Here is a 21,200-nt window from a genome sequence, read left to right as displayed (position 1 = left end):
CCACTCTTTCTTCCGAAGAAAATCCTGGAGTCTGGTAAAATGGAAATACATCCCAGGCCTCCTGGTGGCTTACAAACTGAGCTGCTATCAGTCAGGACCTTTGTAGGAAGAATGGCGTTGAGAAGAATTTAGTGCCGGGTGGGGATGGTAGATGTGGCCCTCTGGAAAGGGGGAAAAGGTGCAGAAAGGGACAGATCGGGAGTGGATAAGTTTCAATTGGTTGAGGGAGCAAGTCAGCCATGACATGTTTGATAATGAGGTAAAATAATAAAATATCTCCCACATACCTCCCGTATTTGCTTCAGCTTAACACGGGGCTGGGGAAAGTGGATGATAGAGATGAACTAAGATCAGCAGTGAGCTGATCCTTCTGGAAGCTCGGTTATGGGTGTATGAGGCTTTATTCTGTCTACTTGCCCAGATGTTTGAAATTTTCCAGAGTGATTTTTAAAAGTATAATGAATAACTGAAAAAACATGTTTTGGGCTTTATTCTTCCCAGAGCCCTTTATACGTATCTTGTTATGCACCTCAGCAACGATGGTTCCCCCCTCCCCCCATTTTAAAGATGGTAAAACTGAGGCTGGAGAGGCTAAGTTATTTATGCAGGTGGAATTCCCAGCCAGACCCTGGTCAGTCTGGGGCACGGGTCAACGGAGGCAGGTTGGGCAGCCCCTGCTTGATGGGGGCGGACAGGCATGGATCAGTGCAAGGTGAACCGGTGCCATCCACTTCCAAATCTAGAGGTAGCCCAGGCCGTGTCTGACTGATGTGGCTGGCACAGACCCTGCAGGGCCTCAGGGAGTCGTGGAGTGCACAGAGGAAAGCTCCTTGCCACCGAATTCACGCACTCCTTGGCCGTTAAGAAAACACTGAGTCTAGCACACTGGGCTCTGGACCCTTTCATGGGCATCCTGAGGACCATTGCCTGAACATCTGGGGCTGATAAAGGGAGACCCACGTGGGCTTCCCTGCCCCCTTTCCCATAACTATTTCCGCACGTCCCCTTGAAGCTCTGTGCATGTGGCTGTTCTTTTCTTCTCTTTCCTCCCAACATATGGATTCCCAGCTCCTATTTCAAACTCAAATGCTTCTCTCCTATAAACTCCCCAAAGCTCTCAATTTCCTTTTTCCATTGCTCATTCTTTCCTAAAGTGTATGAAAAAGCCTCTCTTAGCTCTGTTCCAATTTCCTTGTTTATAAAAGAAGGGCAAGGAGAACAGTGATTTCAGTGATCAAGGTTAAGCATGGCCTGATTCCTTCCTTAGGAGAACACACCTCCACAGCCTGAGAGATCAAAGCTTACTTACCAGGTACAAGAACTAATCACAGGAAAGCTCCGATTCCCCCCCCCCCCCAAAAAGTCAGCCTGCAGGAGGCCCGATACGGTGTCATCTGCTCCCATTAGCTGGCTGAAATGTCCTTTCTGAAAGTCACTAATAGAATAGAAAAAAGGAAAAGTCACGAGCGGGCACGATTCCCAGAAGGTTGCTGCTGAAGTGGGAGTGTGTTATCGGGGAAGGGAGGAACGGGTCCTGGCCTGCTCCTTAGCCTGTGGCCTTGCATTTCCTCACAATAATGGCACCTTACCCCTTGTAGGCAGAACAAGCCCAACCCTCAGCATTGAAACTGTACACATCAGCATCAGCCGGGGCCAGGGAGGATGGCCAGGTCTGTGCATCAGCAAGGGCCTAGGGGAACGGAAGGTCCTCCCTCGCCCAGGCAGAAGTCACAGACCCTCCAGTGCCTTCAGCTGCCAAGCAGGTAACACAGATGGCCCGTGGAGTGAGGTGATAAAAGGCAGCTGACCCTGCTCGGCCGGGAGGAGCAATGGCTGGTGGACTGAGCCAGCAAATCTCTCTGGAAGGGGTTGCAGCTCCTCACCTCTGCCTGGTTATAGTTGTTCAAGAACGCGGGCTCTGCGTTGCCGGATCTTCCATTTTTCCAAGGAAGCGGAGATCGGGACTTGACATGGAGTCTCCCAACTTGAGAATGGGTTTAAATGACAAATATCTCAAAGGCTGATGGTATCGGCCAAATAAATCCTGTCGAGTGGTCTGAGGTCACCTGAACACCCCGCTTGCCACCCCGACCTAGGAAGCGGGTGCTCTACACCTGCTGTGTGGCAGGCAGCGCTGGGAGGAGGCCGGAGGAGGTCAGATGAAGCCACAGGGCCGAGGGCCTTGGCCGGCACGCTGAGGAGGTAGGGCTGCTTGCTGTTCCTGGGGCTCAGGAGACACGGTCAGACTTCCGTCATTTTATCACGCTGCATCTGCGGCCGGCTGGGTCCTTACCAGCAACCCTCCCACCCGCTTCAGAAACTCTCCTCCTCTCCATGGCCAGTTCATAACGTTCTCTCTGGGTAAGGCAACCCATGGCCACCACCTCCGACCAAATTTGAGTCAACTTTTGAAACAACTTAAAATTCACCTGCCCGTTGAAGAATCAAATGACACCTTCCTTTCACTCATACGTGACAAAATCATGCCTGGTGACTCTGGGTACTTAAGGAGCTCTTCCCAACCCCGCTCCCCAAGAAACATATTGTGCTCAAAGGATAGCTTCTGTTCCTCATCTCCGTGGGAGAGAGAAGAGGGAAACCGAGGCACAGAGTTGAAAGCTACTTGCCTAAAGATAACATTTACTTGGCAGGGTTCCAAAGAGCTGGGGGAACCGTGTGCTAAACTTTTTTTTTTTTTTTTAAGTTTAGGTGTCTTCTTGAATTGTACATAAGAGAGATAAGTAGAATTGCCTTCCATTGGATGCAATCTATGATGCCGAGAGAGAGAGAGAGAGAGAGAGAGAGAGAGAGAGATGAGGAAAGATTATAGGCTAAGATATGGTAATTGAATCTCTTTCCCTGGCTACCTTTACTCCACCGCTTAGATTCCTTTATTCCCTATGCACAGGGAGTGAGGAAGATGGGTGGGAGGGGGCGGCAAAGAGACATTTCAGAGCAAGGGTAAATGCTCTGCAAGTGACTGCCTGCAACAGGGTGTGTACGTGCATCTCTGGGTGTGTATGGATTCACATGCTGAGTCTGTATGCAAGCCATTTTTGTTGGCAGCAGGAGTGTCTCTAGGCTTCAGGGAATACCTTCCTAGGAAAACCTGCATGACTCCGGTTTCTGTCTCCTCTCTCCCCCAACACACTGTGGCTATTCGGTTCATCAGTATACATCTACAGAGCATTGTCTCGGGGTCTGGCACTGAGATTACAATGAACAAGAAAGACCCAGTCCTAGTCCTCAGGGGGCCCACCATTTAAGAGGGAGGCAGACAGGTGAATGGGAGACTGGGCTTTAGTGGGCGAGCACCTGGACTTGGGAAGTGAACCTGGAGAGGGCAGGTGGGAGGAGGCTCAGCTGGAAAGACAGAGGGGAGGAGTCAGGGAATGCATTCTGGAAGAAATGAGGTCTAAGCTGAGATCTGAAGGTCGAGTTGGTACTAAGCTGAGATCTGAAGGTCGAGTTGGTACTAAGCTGAGATCTGAAGGTCGAGTTGGTACTGGACCAGGGAAAGGGAAGGCGGGTGTTGCCGGCAGAGGGACCAGCACAGGCAAAGATCTGGGGGCAGATTCTCCCCTCCCCCCCAGTGCTTAATGAAAATCTGCTGTTTGAGCTCAGGCCATTCCTAGGGAAGGTTTCACAGGAGTTCTGGGACCAAGTATGCGGCTGATGTGGCAGTGGCCTTAAAAATCATTGTTGTCAGATTTAAACTACTTTGTTAAAAGCACCCAAATGCCCTCCTGTCCTTAAGGTACTCAGATGATAGGCTGGAGAAGTAAGTGTTCAGGGGCACTCTGGAGTACAACCCTTCCCCCTTCCTCCTGATAAAGGACATAAACACTAAAGGTGAAGCACAGAACCTGAGACGAAACTGACTTCGAAATTCCAATTTATAGAGGAAAAAGAATGTTCGTACTTTTGCTCTCGCTCACTCTCTTACACACACATACTCTCTCTCTCTCTCTCTCACACATGGTGGGCTAGGCAGAGTAAGTGTCAGATTTTTCATATTATTTTTTAGAGAGAAGGAAACTGAGGCTCACAATGGAAAAGTATCCAAGGTTATTGGCTTATTCATTCACTCATTGACTCCACAAACATCAACACAGCACCTGTTGTTGGCAGGCTTGTACCAGGCGCTGTGGAAATAGTGGTGAATAGCAGATACTCCCTAATCATAGAAGCCAGGGTTCAAACCCATTGCTCAGATTCCAATCCCAGCGCCCTTTCCAATACACTGAACTGCAGGTTGGATATGTGGTCTCCGGGGCAGTGCTCCAGCGGGTGGGTGCTTACAGACCCATAGCCTTTGTCAGCTTCCCTAAGCCCCGCCCCCGCCCCATCCCCTCCCCACACCTCCCCTGCAAACACACCATGAAAGAAAACACAGCATAGTTGCTATGCAAATATATCTTCCAGGCTAGGTGCAGCCCAGATTTTCTCTGGAAGTCCCTCCCATATAGAAGCCATACCCACCAATGGTTGTCCTGGCTCTGGTTGTCTTTGAATCACTGAAAATTTTCCCATTCTGCCTCCACCCTCTGCACTAGCCTAAAGAGAGTGCTTTTAAACCCTCACCTTTTGCAAGCGTTCTCTCTAAACACGGTCTCACGGAAGTAGGGATGGGATAAAGGTTCTTTCAAAGGAAAAGGCGGGGTGGGCATTGGGAGGGGGATCATAAAGCCCAGTAAGAGGAGACACCAGACCCACTGCCTCCTGGACCCTTCTGCTGCGAGCCGCATCTGGCCAAGGTCATAAAGGACTGGCAACACCCAAACAGACAGACATCTCTCAGAGATGCTTGGGAGAGGCTGGTGTATCTCCCCAGAGCCTGGGCAATGTTATTTCCCGAGGCAAAGCAAGTCACAAAGGATGAGAAGGGATGACTGAATGTCTGGGGCAGGGTGGGAGGCCTTGCCAGGAGGTGGGGGTGGAGCAGTGGAAAGGGAGGAGGGGCAGAGTTGGCTGGTTTCACACAGACAAATCGCTTCACTTTTCCAGACTGGAAAAAGCTGTTTGGGCTGTGCACATTTGCAGAGAGTCACGGTATTTACTACGCTTCCTGGTTCCACAGATTTCTTTTTGTCATTCAGTCAAACGCAGCTTGTATTTTTCATAGCCAGAGCTGAACAGCCCATGGGGGCTCTTCCCCCACACTGTGTTCGAAAACACATCACCAGGGACTCATAAAGCCCAGCTCACACTGGCAGCAGGAGCGGGAGGGGGGCAGCATGTTTTAGAGATAAAGACCCATATTTAGACAAACAGTGTCTCCCCCTTGGAGGTGTTTAATGACACTCCTTATTTTCCAGGCACACATTGTTTTCTGAGCAGCCCTAAGAGCAAACTGCTATCTAGAAACTGATTCCCGCACTTTGCATGCGACTCCCAGTTATCCATATCGACGGTGGTGGAGGGTAGGGTGCGGGAAAAGTGGTTAATAAAAAAAAAAAAAAATTCCCTTCTTGCTGAAATGTGCCAATCCAGAGTTCGGTTCCAGAAGTGCTTCGGGCCCAGATGTCAGATTAGAAAGTTGTCTGTTGAACCACTCTATGCTAAAACATTAATGCAATCCAACAAACGTTAACTGAACACTTAGTATGGGCAAGGTATAGTGCTAGGCGTGGGAGTATCCAAGCTGACCACAACTTAAACATGCACTTGACATTTTTAATAGGAAACAGAGTGTGAGCCCAATGGCATGCACAGCCAATGGTGGAATTTTAGGCATCAGAAATGGACCCGATCAATAAGGGAAGTCTTTCTGGGGGTAGGGGAAGGGCGAGACCCCTTCAAATCATACTCTTAGGCTCCTGGATGTGTCATGCCAGCCAAACCACCACAATAGGAGTGCAGGCATCAAATCTTGCTCAAACAACCTGGAGACATGCTGCCTGAGAGTCGGAGAGTAGGACTCTCATCTTTAGAGATGACATGACATATTCAGCCACTCTCTGACCCCCTTCAGCCCAGGGGAGGGCAAATAAACAGGCATCCCTGGTGATGTGGGTTAGCATCACCTGATGCAATGGAATACAGCCTCTAACCTCCTCTTCTTGGGTTGCCAAGGCACAAAGTCATCTTGCATTAATTTACAGAGAGAAAGGACCCACACAGACTTCTCCTTGGACTTGCTTTTGAGTCAGGAGCCCTGGGGAGTCAGAGGGGTGGAGGCTGATGGAGGGAAGTGAGGGAGGGTCTTTAGGGGACCAGGGAGTTGGGGGGAGCTAGGAATTCTGTATAGTCCAAGTTGACTATGCCAGATGTAGCTCAATTTTTTTTTTTTTCTTTTAAAAGAGTATTATGGGTTTCCTTTCCAAAGTGGAACTGCAGGGATGGAAAAATGAGTTTCAGTTGCTATGGAAATAGGAGTTGGCTGGAGCCTGCATGAGCAGCAGCTGGAGTAGAACAAGTGGCCAGGAACCTGGCCCTGTGACAGAGGGGCTTCCGGCTGGGGATAAGACAACAACAGGCTTTAGCAGGGAGGAGGAGGGGGAGAGGAGAGAGAGGAGACAGGGACTGTCTCCAGATCCTGCAGCCTATGAGTTCTGCAGACATGTGGAGCGACAGAGAATGCTGTGTGTGTGTGTGTGTGTGTGTGTGTGTGTGTGTGTGTGTGTGTTGCATGTGCATCCCCACAGGCCAAAAACAACCAAGAAGCAAAATAAATCACTGCCTGAGAAAGAACAGAGTCTCACCGGGAGATTCTGAGGTCAAGAAAGCCCTAAGACAGTTGAATGACAGAAGAAAAGAGGCCTGCTATTTCAAAGACTTCCACGGGGTGAGGAAATGCCTGAGCAGGGACTGGCCCTCGCACTCTGTGCTCCCTCACCTTTTGTCCTCACACAACTCCTCAAATTGAAACTGATGTGGGCCAGAAACATAGCCAAGAAAATCCCCACAGGGTTGGTTAAGACTGTGGGGGTGGGTAAGCTGGTTGTCTGTTTCATCTGCATTTCTGGGGGACTGTTTCTGTTCCAGGTAGAAAGTCTGCATGACCGAGGGGCTTGGAGGTCTTCTAGCCTGAAGCTTCGAAGGGGTCTGAATGTATTCAGCCTCATGTGCTGGGCAGATACTTTGATTAGGCATATGGTGACTTCAGGCATTTGCTGGATCCCTCAGCAGGGCCCACCTGGAGGAATGTTATTGAATATTATTGTATTCCCACTCCTACTCCAGTAAGAAGAACTGCCCAGCCCCTTTCCTCCCATCATCGCGGGGGTGAGTGGACAGGGCATGTCACATTGATGAAGGGACTCAAAATTAGGCCTTTGACACTATATAATTTTATCACGGTCTACATATGTTGCCCTTGAGAAACACTGAGAGGACCATACAGTTTAAGTTGACCACCATTCTGGTATCTTGTTTGTATTTTTTTGTTTTTCAATATATCAAGACCCTCAAAAAATGGAAACAAGCATCAAAGAAGAATACTTGGGAATAAATATAACCAAGGAGGCAAAAGACTTGTACACAGAAAACTGCAAAATGTTGCTGGAAGAAATGAATGAAGATACAAATAAATAGAATGACATCCCATGTTCATAGATAGGGAAGCTTAACATTAAGATGTCAATAAGCAGAATCTATAGATTCAATGCAATTTCTATCAAAATGCAATGATGCTTTTTTCAGAAATAGAAAAATCCACAGTGAAATTCATATGGAATCTCAAGAAACCCCAAATAGCCAAAAACAATCTTGAAAAATAAGAACAAAGCAGGAGGACTCAAACTTTTTGATTTCAAAGCTTACAACAAAGGTAAAGTAATCAAAACAGTGTGCTCCTGGTATACAAGCAGACACTTAGACCAACAGAATAGAATAAAGAGCCTAGAAATCAACCCTCACGTGTATGGTTGAATGATTTTCAACAGGGGGCCAAAAATATTCAATGAGGAAAGGACAGTCTTTTCAACAAATGGTTGAAACTGAGATAAGTGTTCAGGGGCACTCTGGAGTACAACCCTTCCCCCTTCCCCCTGATAAAGGACATAAACACTAAAGGTGAAGCACAGAACCTGAGACGAAACTGACTTCGAAATTCCAATTTATAGAGGAAAAAGAATGTTCGTACTTTTGCTCTCGCTCACTCTCTTACACACACATACTCTCCCTCTCTCTCTCACACATGGTGGGCGGGTTGGGAGAACTGGATCTCCACATGCAAAAGAATGAAACTGGGTACTTACTTTATCCCATATATAAAAATTACCTAAAATGGATCAAAGACCTAAACATAAAATCTAAAACTATAAACTCCTATGAGAAAACACAGAGTAAAAGCCTCATGACATTGGATTTGACAACGATTTCTTAGAGATGACACCAAAAGCACAGACAACAAAAGAAAAAATAGACATACTGAACTTCATTAAAATTAAAAACTTTTGTGTGTCAAAGGACACTATCAACATAGTGAAAAGACAGGATGGGAGAAAATACTTGCAAATCATATATCTGATAAGGGATGAATACCCAGAATATACAAAGAACTTTTACAACTCAACAGCAAAAAAACAAAAACAAAAACACAAAACTCAATCTGATTCAAAAATGAGCAAAGGACTTAACAGACATTTCTCCAAAGAAGATATACAAATGGGGGTGCCTGGGTGGCTCAGTCGGTTAAGCGTCTGCCTTTGGCTCAGTTCATGATCCCAGGGTCCTGGGATCAAGTCCCATGGCAGGCTCTCTGCTCAGTGGGGAGCCTGCTTCTCCCTCTCCCTACCGCTCTACCTACTCATGTGCGCTCTCTCTCTGTGTCAAATAAACAAATAAAATCTTAAAAAAAGAAGATATTCAAATGGCCAATAAGCACATGAAAAGATGCTCAACATCACTAGTCATCAGGAAAACAGAAATGAAAACCAAAATGAGATCCTATTAGAACGGCTATTATAAAAAAAAAAACAGAAAATAACAAATGTTGACAAGGATGTGGAGAAATAGAAACCTTTGTGCATTGCTGGTGGGAACGTAAAATGGTACAGATACTATGGAAATGCTATGGCAATTCCCCCCAAATAAAATAACAGAATTATCTTACGATCCAGCGATTTCACCCTGGATATATACCCAAAAGAAGTGAAAGCAGGGATATTTGTACACTCACGCTCATCGCAGTATTATTCCCAATGGGGAGCAACCCAAGTGTCCATGGACAGATGACTGGATAAACCAGATGCCATATATACATACAATAGAATACTATTCCATCTTAAAAAAAGAAGGACATTCTGACACCTGCTACAACACGGATGAACCTTAGAGACATCATACCAAGCGAAGCAAGCCTGTCACAAAAGGACAAATATTGCACTATACCACAGTTACAGGGTACCTAGAGTAGTCAAAATCACAGAGACGGAAAGTAGAAAAATGGGTGTCAGAGGCTTGAGGAAGGAGGGAATGGGGAGGAAATTAAAATTAAGCCAACAATTAAACTCATTGTTTCATGAGTTTAGGAAGATGAAAAAGTTCTAGAGATGGATGGCGATGGTTCGTTATACAACCATGTCAATGTACTCAATGTCACTGAACCGTACATTTTATTTTTATTTATTCATTTATTTTTAAAAAAGATTTTATTTATTTGACAGAGAGAGCACAAGCAGAGGGAGAGGGAGAAGCAGGCTCCCCGCTGAGCAGGGAGCCCGATGTGGGGCTCGATCCCAGGACCCTGGGATCATGACCTGAGCCGAAGGCAGACGCTTCACCGCCTGAGCCACCTAGGTGTCCCGAACCATACATTTTAAAATGGTTAAAATGGCCAATGTTATGTCATGTACATTTTCCCATAATTAATATATATATTAGCCCCCCTTCCCTGCCATGATATGATGAGTGTGTATACACACACACACACATATATACGTACGTGACCCAGGGTTAGCCTCTCAACCTCTGAGAAGTTCTGCCCTCACAGGCTGTCTGTCCAGTTAAGCCCAGTCAGCTCCCAGGATATGTCCTTCCCCCTACTCCTTTTGTCTTGTCAAAACTTAGAGAGGTGCAAACAAGACCACTGGCTGGTGTGGGGAGCCCCTCGTGCGCAGGTGGGATAGGAAGATGAACAGAGATGAGCACTATTCAGGGAAGACAGTCCCCCTGCTCCAATGCAGGGTCTAAAGTGATAAGGGTTGTGAGGCAAGAGTGGGCAGAGCGGGCCCTTTGGTAGGTGACAGGAAAAGAGGGGACTTCTTGCCTGGCTGTCAGGTGGTGTCACAGAGGGAAGTGGTGTTTCAGGGGGTTTGGGAGGAATGAGGATGTGTGTCTGTGTGAACCGGCAGAGGGCACTTTAGATGGGTTGTCTGTTTGTCTGGAGTGTGGTGTGACTCAGAGACAGAAGGTGGGAGACAATGCTGGTTCACCAGGAAGAGGAGGTGACCAGGGAGAAGGTGATGAGGTACCAGAATATGGGCCACACAAGCCTGTCGTCTGGGAAGGTAAGTGTTGGTAAGGTGCTTTTGGCCTTGGTATGTAACCTCCTGGAGCAGATCCAGAAGGAATGTGAATGCCAAACTAACAATAACAACAACGTGCAGGTACAGAGGACTTACTACGTACATCTTACTCAATAATCCCATGTGGTAGGTAACAGCATTAGCTCCAGCCTCAGCTAAGAAAGCGGAGGTCCCAGTGCTTCAGCGCCTTGCCAAGAGCACTCCCAGGGCCAGTAAGTGGTGGAGCGGGGGCCATGAACTCAGACCTATGTGGGTCTCAAATTGTCATACGTACAAGAAATGCCGCAGGAGCTGGTTTAAAAACACAAATTCCAAGGCGCCTGGGTGGCTCAGTCAGTTAAGCGTCTGCCTTCGCCTCAGGTCATGATCCTGGCCAGGATCCTGGGATTGAGCCCCGCATCGGGCTCCCTGCTTATTGGGGAGCCTGCTTCTCCCTCTCCCTCTGCCCCTACTCGAGCTCTCTCTTTCTCTCTCAAATAAATAAATAAAATCTCAAAAAACCACCAACAAACCCACAAATTCCATTCCCAGGGGCCAGAGATGGAATAATTTGAGCAACAAGACTAGGCAGTACTGGATTATAACCCAGAGTATAAAATAAAACCCATGAGTCCACACTATTATTAAAAAAAAAATGAGAAATGAATAAATGGGAGAAAAGAGCCAAATCACCTGTGCAGAAGAATTCCAAATAAAGGATGTAGATACACTGCCCCGAAGAAGGGAGAACAGGACTCCCCAGTCCCTCAAGCGCGTGCTGCAGGTAACGACTGCCTTCCAAGAGAAGGGTATGGAATGGGACGGGATGGGGGAAACAGAGTAATGTGACGGAGGAGACCCCTGACAAACGCTACCTCAGTCAGGTGATCGAGCTCAGGGTCAACAGTGGTAGGTCGTGCTGACATCAGGGGTGGTTGCTAAGATGTGACAAAAATGGCACTTTACCTCTGTGGCCTTCCTCTCCAAAACCCACAGCCCCAGTCCCACCCTGACAAAAGTACCAGGCAGATTCCACCAGAGGGGTATTCTACAACGTACCTGACCAGTACTCCTCAAAACTGGGAAGGTCATTCAAGACAAGGAACCAGCAGGAATCTAAGATGATGTGACAATGAAATGTGATACCGGATACTGGCGGAGGTCTTGGAATCGAGAAAGGACAGGAGGTAAACACTAAGAAAATCTGAATAAACCATGGATTTTGATTACTAAGAATGTATTAATATTGGTTTGTTGATTATAACAAATGTACCATAGCACATTTGTTCATTTTAATAATAGCAGAAACTGGGTGTGGGGTATATGGGAACTCTCTGGACTATCATCTCGATTTTTCTGTAAATCTAAACTGGTCTAAAAAAGTCTATTAAAAAATTGGGGCACCTGGGTGGCTCAGTTGGTTAAGCACCTGCTTTTGGCTCAGGTCATGATCCCAGAGTCCTGGGTTGGAGCCCGCTTCTCCCTCTCCTCCCCTCCTGTGCTCTCTCTCGCCATCTCTGTCTCTCTCTCTCAAATAAATAAATAAAAATCTAAAAAAAAAAAAAAATCCCCAGCCTGACCCTCAGAAGCTGTGGCCCCGTGTTGTGCCTTTGCACAAGTGTATTAGAGTTGTGAATGAAGCAGGCCCCCCTCCCTGCCTGTTGACTGACTTAAGAGAAGCCGCAGATACAGTGATATCTTCAGGGGTGGGGAAATAGTTCACAGCAAGGATACTGTATGCCTCTCCTCCATCAGACTCCCCGAGGCTAGGGATGGCGCCTCTCTCATCAGACTGGCAGTCTTCCTGGTATGAGAACTGGATCTCCCCTCTCAGACTGGGCAGTCCAGCAGCCCCTGAGGGCAGGGCCCGCTTTTCCTTTGGAGGATCTCAAGAAGGCTTCCCGCAGTGGCCCCCAGGTGCCACGGATTCTCCGTATGCGTTTTATCTCCCTTTTAGGGAAGTCAAGTTTCTTCAGATGGGTGGGACGAGAGGCCCTGGACAAAACGTACATTTCTTTTTTTTAAAAAGATTTTATTTATTTATTTGTCAAAGAGAGAGAGAGTGCAAGTGAGAGAGCACAAGCAGAGGGAGTGGCAGGCAGAGGGAGAGGGAGAAGCAGGTTCCTCGCCAAGCAGGGAGCCTGATGCCGGACTCTATCCCAGGACCATGGGACCACGACCCGAGCCAGAGGCAGACGTTTAACAGACTGAGCCACCCAGGCGTCCCAAAACACACATTTCTCAAAGCTGGCAAAAAGTCAGCTTGCTCTAAAATAATACATCTCCCAACACTAAGAGAAGCATAATCAATGCTCGTAACAGCAAACTCAATGATCTCTTGGGTTTGGTGCCCTAGCTGCCTCTTCAGGACCCATCTAGTCCCAGGCACCAACGAATGATAACAGTACTAATGGTGTAACACTGTGATCCTGCCAGTTCTAGAACAGAGCTCAGCAACCCAGAAAACCGCTTCTCAGTTGCAAGAAGTTATTACTGGAAGGTATACAGCAAGTCACCCCCAAATGTGGGGAGAATATTATCAGCGGAATCCACACACAGTATCTGTAATTACTGATCTGCCGAAGTTCTTAAGACAGGACAGGATGTGCCTCTGGACAAAGCAGGAAGAGCAAGGCCTGGAAATCAAATCAAGACTTGACAATGAGAAGAAAAAAAAAAAAAAAGGCCAATTGTATTAACGTAAGCCGAAGAAATATTAGGTAGACGGAGATGGTGAAGGGTGAGGAGCTCAGCAAAAATGATACAAAAGAGAAGTCTCTGAGAGTCTATCTTATCTCCCATTGCCCGGAGCAGTGGGATTTCTGGAAACTCTTGAGCATTAGGGGCAGCTCAGACGGCTGGCCAGGGCCTCCTGGAATACCCACTTGATAAGGATCTTTTAAAAAATATTTTATTTATTTATTTGAGAGAGAGAGGGAGAGAGATCACGAGCAGGGGGGAAGGGTAGAGGGAGAAGCAGGGAGCCTGATACAGGACTCGATCCCAGAACCCTGGGATCTGACCTGAGCTGAAGGCAGACGCTTAACCGACTGAGCCACCCAGGCGCCTTCCTGATAAGGATCTTAAGGTTGGTCCAGGGAGCGGGAGGAAGGCAAAGATTTGGTCACTGATTTTAGTCACGTCTACCACGAGCACAGGGATGAGGACTAAGGTCCGCAGAGCTGCCGCCATGGACCTTTGTATCCTCCAGAGAATACAAGTATCTCAGGCTATCCTGGCTATTAAAATCATTCATCCTGCTTACCTCTTCTTGGTCCTGTGAATACCAACCTCCTAACTAGAATTTGGCTTCCCATGCGGGCTTCCCTACCGATGAAAGAATGTGCTGACAGGCTGACATAAACTTTTCAGGCTGCCTCACAGTGCTTGTCCCATTGTGATTTAATATACTTGTGGTCTGGCTTCCCTACCAGGCTCCTGTGAATTTGGTTAGTCTGTCCCTTTCAGCCTGATTAGCTCCATGTGCACCAAGGAAGCCCCATCTCGGGCCTGCAAAAAATGAGCATGACCAGCGTCCAGCCACCTCGTCTCCCCCTCCCCCCCCAGTGATGCTGGCCCTGGGGGGCTTTTTCTGAGCGACAGTCTCCCTCTGGACATCATTATCTAGCTGCTCTTTGCCTCATCAATCACCCCAACCGCAGCCATCCACCCTGAGCCCAGAATGAGCTGCAGCGGCCCTAAAAAAAAAAAAAAGGTACAGCAACAAAAACAACATCATAAGTTCTGTGGGATACACAGGAATAAGGAAGAAAGGGGCCGTTTGCTTGGGGGAAGATGCCGAGAACACATGATAGAGTAGAAGCAGAAGGAACTGGCAATGTTTAATCTAGAACAGGGAAGATCCGGGAGGGCCAGCCAGGTTCCCTGTCATCAAATATCTGAAGGACTGTAGGGATGAAAAGGGGACAGATTTGTTCCCTGAGGCTCCAGAAGAAAGTATGACAACCAAGGGGTGGCAGATTCAGGGAAACAGATTTCAGCTGGATGAGAAAGAGGAACCTCTTATGGCAGGCTTCCTCCACCATCAGTAAGCCAAATAATATCTTCACTTTTTTTTTCTTTTTTCTTTTGTCAAGTTTGTGAGAAGCAGTGTCATCCTGCCATTAAGAACACAAAACTGTGGGCGGCCTGGGTGGCTCAGTCGGTGAAGCATCTGCTTTATGGCTCAGGTCGTGATCCCAGGGTCCTGGGATCCAGTCCTGCATCCTTGGGGCTCCCTGCTCAGCGGGAGGCCTGCTTCTCCCTCTCCCTCTGCCCCTCCCCCCAGCTCATCTTCAAGGGCTCTCTCTCTCTCAAATAAATAAAATCTTTAAAAAAAAAAAAAAAAAAGAACATAAACTGTGGAGCAGGACAATCTGGGTTTACTTTCCAGTTCTGTCACTTACTGGCTATATAACTTTGGGCAAGTTACTTAACTTCCCTATGCTTGTTTTCTCAGCTAATAATAGTACCCACGTCAAGTAGGACTTAACCCATGCAACTGTGGTGAGGAGTAATTAAATTATGCCTGTCAGGGGCTTTGAATAACGTCAAGCACGTACTAAGTGCTCAGTAAGTGGCAACTATCATTTTTATCATATTTTTCTCTAAGTAGACACATTATGTAAATGTATTTATTTTATTATTTTTTAAAGATTTTTTTATTTATTTGAGAGAGAAAGAGAGCACGAGTGGGGTGAGGGGCAGAGGGAAAGGGAGAAGCAGGCTCCCGGATGAGCAGGGAGCCCCATGCTGGGCTCTGGGCTCCATCCCAGGACCCCAGGATCATGACCTGAGCCGAAGGCAGATGCTTAACCAACTGAGCCACCCAGGCGCCCCGTTAATGTATTTCAAAGGAAACACTTTATATTACTACTGTGAATGTGGAGCCAGAAACACTTGCCATGTATAGGTGGAAACTGTAAAAATAAACACAACAATGTTCTTAAATTTTAGCTGACCACTCTTGCCCGTTCAATGCCCTGAATTGGAGGACTGTTGTCTTTTCCATAAAAACAGGGAGACAAGCTAGCCTGGTACTTTACTAAGACCTCTTTTGTTGACTATAGTCAGAAGAGAGTCTGGCAAGTTCCAGGAAGTACAAGGCCAGGGTGCCTGGAGCTCCTAGACTGGGGAGAGAGAGCAGCAGGGCAGGATCAAAGAGGCAGTTTACAAAGGGAATACCCATCCTAGTCTGAGACTTCATGTCCTTTCGCTCCGTGACTCCATTCCACACCAAATCATCTCACAAGGCCCCCAGGGGTATGCAGCACACACTTAAAAAACTCAAATCAGAGGGTGCTTGGGTGGCTCAGTTGGTTGGGCGACTGCCTTCGGCTCAGGTCGTGATCCTGGGGTCCCGGGATCGAGTCCCACATTGGGCTCCTTGCTCAGCCGGGAGTCTGCTTCTCCCTCTGACCCTCCCCCCTCTCATGCTCTCTCCCTCTCTCATTCTCTCTCAAATAAATAAATAAAATCTTAAAAAAAAAAACCCAAATCAGAAACACTTTGTGGGGCACCCATGTTTGTCAGCGGCCCCCGGAGGCCGCCTGTGGACCATTTCCAGTTGCACCCGCCACCTCTTCTTCTCACCCGAAGGCATTTTCTGGCTGGGGTGATGTGGACCTCAGAGAGAGTGCAGAAGTGGGGAGGCCTTGAGGAGGGAGGGAAATACCCCAGCTTCCTTGCCTCTTCATGGGACACACAATCTCTCCAAGGGTTCCCCAGTAAGACTGAGCCATTGCCCTGGTGCTAACTTGCTTATCAACATGTCCTTCATTGGTTTTCCTCCCTTCCCAGGGTCTACCTCACTCTCACCTCGGCTCTCTGGGATCACTTCCCCAGTAAAGTCTGACACCCAAATCTGGGTTTGGGGAAACCCCAACTATGGTATAGTTCAAACTTCTAGCAATGGAATGAGTTCCATTTTATTGGGGGAGCTCAAATAGCTGAGAACAGTCAACGGGGATTCATGGGTCAGGTAAAGATTTAGCTAGACGGACATTTAGTATTCTTACGACCCTTAGGTCTCAGGATTCCGGATAAAGATGTGGCAAACTATAGCCCATGGGCCACAGCCCACCGACCCACTGCCTGTTTTTGTGCAACTATGAACTAAGAATGGTTTTTATCTTTTTAAATTTTTTTTAAAAAGATTTTATTTATTGATTTGAGAAAGCGAGAAAGTGTACAAGCAGGGCGAGTGGCAGAGGGAGAGGGAGAAGCAGACTCCCCACTGAGCAAGGAGCCCGATGCGGGGCTCGATCCCAGGACCCCAGGTGACCTGAGCTGTAAAGCAGACGCCTAACCAGGCGCCCCACATTTTTAAATGGCTTTAAAAAAATCAAAAGAAGAATAACATTTTGTGACACATTAAAATCACATGAAATCCAAATTTCAGTATAAATAAAGTTTTATTGGAACACACTCATTTCCATACCTTCTAAGGCTGCTTTTCCTCTACAACCACAGAAGCGAGAAGATGCCAACTGAAACCATATGGCCCACAAAGCTCAAAATATTTCCTATCTGGCCCTTTGCAGAAAAAGGTTTGCTGACCCCTGCTTAAGATCATTGTCCTGCAGCGACAAGAGGCAGATTGAGACCTGGCTGCCCCGCCGATAGGGAGACCCAATGCCAGACCTAGTATTTTGGGGGTAGTTTAGATCAGACCTTCACATTTCCTTTTTCTACATCTTTGTGCCCACCCTCACTACTCCTTCTGCCCCTGCAGGCAACTGGGACTCTGTCACTGAGGCATTAATGGTTTTATAGCAGGAATATTTTTATTTTTTTTAAAGATTTTATTTATTTATTTGACAGAGAGAGACAGCGAGAGACAGAACACAAGCAGGGGGAGTGGGAGAGGGAGAAGCAGGCTTCCCGCCGAGCAGGGAGCCCGATGTGGGGCTCGATCCCAGGACCCTGGGATCATGACCTGAGCCGAAGGCAGACGCTTAACGACTGAGCCACCCAGACGCCCCAGGAATATTTTTATTTTTAAAGGGCATGAGGACTTTTTTCCTCCACACTCTGCGCACTGTCCCAAGTAGTTTCATCCATGCTTGATGGCTTCTGCAACCACTTAGTTACTGATTCCTCCACAGGCCAAACCAAATCTCCAGCCCAGGACTAGGTCCTAAGATCTCTGATCAATACTCAAATGTCTGTTCAGCATTAGATTAAGAGGGAGGTACTAGAGGTTGGTTTTGCTGCTTACCAGCTGTGTAACTTTGGATAAGGTATTTAACCACATAGGGCATCGATTTCATCATCTGTGAGAGGGGGAAACCATCCTGACCAGCCTGCCAGGATTACTGTGCTAATCGGATGAAATGAGACCTGCCCACAAAACACACAGTGCCACCTGGCTCCAGCCTCTGTCTCCAGCATATTATTATTATTATTGCACTTCTGCTCTTTTTGCCCATCACACTCCCTGCATACTGGCTCTCCTTGAGTTTCCTGACCTTGCCAAGCCCTTGGTGACCTCCGGGCATTTGCACATGCTACTTTTTCTGCCTGAAACACTTCTTCCTCATCCCACCCACGCCGTGCCTGGCCGCTTCTAACCTTTCTGACACCCAATCTAAGGCAGGCCCCTTCCTTATGCCTCTCCACCTTGATTCTTTCATTGCATGTGCAGTAAAGTCTAACTGCAGTCGAGTCTCACTATTCACAGCAGCTATATTCTATAAAGTTGCCATGAATATGGAATTAGCAAATACTGAACCATTGCTCCTAGGGGAAAAACCTAAAGTTAGGTTTCTGGGAGCCTCTGGTCATATTTTCATCAACAGATCAACACCTCACCCTGTATTATGTGTGTTTCTGTTTAAAGACCCCTAACTTAATATACATTGTTGATTCAGACATACTGAACTCACAGCCAAAACCATTACAACTCATGCCTGAACACAGCTTATCAAATACATATTTTCTCTGTAAGGCACATCACAACCTTCTTATGCTTAGGAGCATTAGACAGCACTTGAACATGATGCCTGGGGGCGATCTTAAACAGAAATCACCAACAAAAAAAAGTGCACAAAAATGCAGCAAACATGGCATGAAATAGACCACAAAAAGGACACTTGTTTACTGTATGAGAGCTAACACCAGAAGGCAGAGTGTTGCCTTGTGTTGACCTCAGCTGGAAATGTGCATGTTGGGCAGCTCCAATTTTCGGCCACTCTGCCCATGTCCACGCATGACCACACAAGCGCTGTGGATATCGATTTTAGGGTTACACATACATTCTAGCGAGTCGGAGAATTTGCAACCACAGAATCTGCAAAAAGTGAGGATCCACTCTACTTGTTCTCATTTCTCTCATTCACCGGAGTGTGAACTCACTGAGAGCCAGTTTACCTCTGTCTTACTCACTGTTTTATGTCTAGCATCTGGGAAACCGCCTGGCACATAGTAGGCTCTTAATAACGACTAGATCGTGAATGAACGAATGAGTCAGTTCGGTGAAAAGAGCTGTGTTGGCAGCAATGACAGCCGTTGTTAATGGAAAATGCATCACGAGCTGCCTTGTGCTAAGTGTTTTCTCTACATTCTCTCAATGAGGGAAACAGCAGATTACTTCTGCACATGGGCCCTAGAGTCAGATTGCCCAGAATCTGCTTCTTGTTAATTATATAACCCTGAGCATGTTCCTTGACCTGAGGCCCAGCTTCTTCTACCCATGTGGGGTAATTATAGGACTATCTTGTGGGCCATGATTGAGGAGTCAAAATTGACAATGCACAGAAAGCATTTAGCACAGCCCCTGGCACAAGTATACCCTCAGGCAACATGACCTTTAATTGTTAATAATTCCCACAACAACTCTGAGAGGTTTATACCCTCAAACCCATTTTGCAGATGGGGAAACTGAGGCCACACATGGTTCCATGAATTCTTGAACTAGCTCCGGGGACTCCAAGCCCATGCTGGTAACCACTTTGCTTGTTATGTAAATACATGGGATCATTTTTATTACTTACAGGGGCGCTTACTCTGCCTCTTCAGCTACATTTACCAAAATGATGAGGGCAGCTCCAGAGTCTTCTCTCACATTCCACATCAGTGTCTTTCTGTTCCCTGCCCACTTCTGAGTTTAACGCTTTCAGAACCAGCCCTATTGGAGGGGAGGTGTTGGCTTGTTATCTTGGGTTTGACAGCTCAAAGGCAGAGATATTTCCTGCTTCAAAAGCAGGAAGGAGAAGGAGGAGAGGCGGGGGTGGGGGGGTGAGAGAAGAAGAATCAGCATTCGGGGCTTACATCTCCAACCTTACATCAAGGGTCCTCAAACTTAGCTGCTAATTGCAATCTCCTGGGAAGCTTTTAAATATCCAAATGTCCAGGCCCCAACCCAGACCACTTACATTTGAGTCTGGGGGTGGGGTGGGGTGGGGTATCTCCCCAAGAGAGCCCAACGTGCAGCCAAGTTAGAGAATGCTTCTCTGGATCTTATCGGCACTCGGCTGCAAAGGGGTAGTCGCTCTGGGTACCAATAACTCTTTTCTCCTTTTCGGACTTGTCGTTCGGGGAATTCGGGCACGCTTTCCGGAGGCACAGGCTAGTGGAGGACGGCTGCGTGCCAGCGACCTGCTGGTTCTGCTCTGCCCCTAGGCCCAGCTTGGAGACTGCAGGGCTCCGGGTCCCCTTAGGCAACAACACGTGTGGCCGCTCCGACTTCTCCGGATCTGCGCGCGGACCGCGGGCGGGGCTCGGCGGCCGCCGCGCTGCCCACCCCGACCGCAGAGGCTCGAGGGAAACGCCCGAGGCTCAGGAATCCTACCTTGGCTGCCGCCGCTGCCCTCCAGTCCCCGGAATCCTGGGGCTCAGGTTCGCTCGGCCGCCGGGCTCCGCCGTGGCTTTCGCCGGCGCCGGAGAGGCGCCCACTAGAGCGCAGGCGCCACCTAGCGGGCGCGCGGAGGCGGCGCGGGGGCCGCGGCCGGGAGGTGGGAGCGAGCGCGGCCCCGGGCGGAAATGCAGCCGGCCTTCCCACGTGGGCGGCTGGCCAGCGCGCCTGCGAACCCCGGGCGCTGATCCCCGCCGCCCCGCGCCACCTTCCCTCCGCAGAGGGCGCTGGGACCCGAACTTGCTGAACTTCCTCTCGGGGGCAGCGAGGGCCAGCCAGGCCCTGGCTCCTGGCCTGGGAGCCATCCTGGGATTTTCCTGGCTGCACTCAGAGATCTGTCTTTTCAGCCGACAGCTTTTAGTGCGTCCCAGTTTGGCACAGCCTCTTTCTGAAATAATCTGGGAGCATCCGAAGATGCAAGGGACTGGGTTTCTCTCAAGCCCAGGGAGGCCTTTCCGTTCCCACCAACCCCTTCTTCTTTTTACCACCCCCCACCCCCTTGCCCTCCTTCCTACCTTGTTCCCTCCCCTCTCTTTGGCTGAGGTTTATTAGACCCCCCCAGTCTGTGTCAGACCCTGTGTAGAGTTGGGAGACACAGTCAGGTCCCTTAGAGGTTGGCAAACCGGGTCATCTTTCTCGGCCCGGCTGCTGATGGCTTTTTTTTTTTTTTTTTTTTGGTTGGGGCTTTCCTGGTACTTCAGGACATCTAACCTCCCCTGACCCCCTGACACTAAATGCCAGTAGCCACCCCTTAACCCCTGGGGGGTTGGGGAGGCTGGGAAAGGGAGGGGGGCAAAATAGAACTGCCCTAGGCTGAGCACCTGTTAGCTGATAATTAAGCAATGTCCAGGGGAGTCCCACCATCAGGCTTTTTTTTGGTGGTTGTTTTTAAATTC

General features: G+C 48.2%; 1 protein-coding gene across 6 annotated transcripts in view; it reads right to left on the bottom strand.

Moving 5' to 3' along the window:
- The window catches only part of CHD9 (chromodomain helicase DNA binding protein 9), a 217,198-nt gene extending 196,869 nt beyond the window's left edge, over nt 1–20,329 (bottom strand). For 5 of the 6 annotated variants that reach the window (XM_032424383.1, XM_032424391.1, XM_032424393.1 and 2 more), the window contains exon 1: nt 20,242–20,329. The gene's annotated coding sequence lies outside the window, so the exon portion shown is untranslated. The remainder of the gene's footprint in view (nt 1–20,241) is intronic. The other variant, XM_032424385.1, reaches the window with a different exon arrangement.
- Between the last annotated feature and the right edge of the window lie 871 nt (nt 20,330–21,200).

Source organism: Phoca vitulina, unplaced genomic scaffold, assembly GCF_004348235.1.
Source record: "Phoca vitulina isolate PV1807 unplaced genomic scaffold, GSC_HSeal_1.0 scaffold30, whole genome shotgun sequence".
Classification (NCBI taxonomy): domain Eukaryota; kingdom Metazoa; phylum Chordata; class Mammalia; order Carnivora; family Phocidae; genus Phoca; species Phoca vitulina.
Note: the sequence above shows the minus strand (reverse complement) of the source record. Positions and strands in the feature narration are given on the sequence as shown.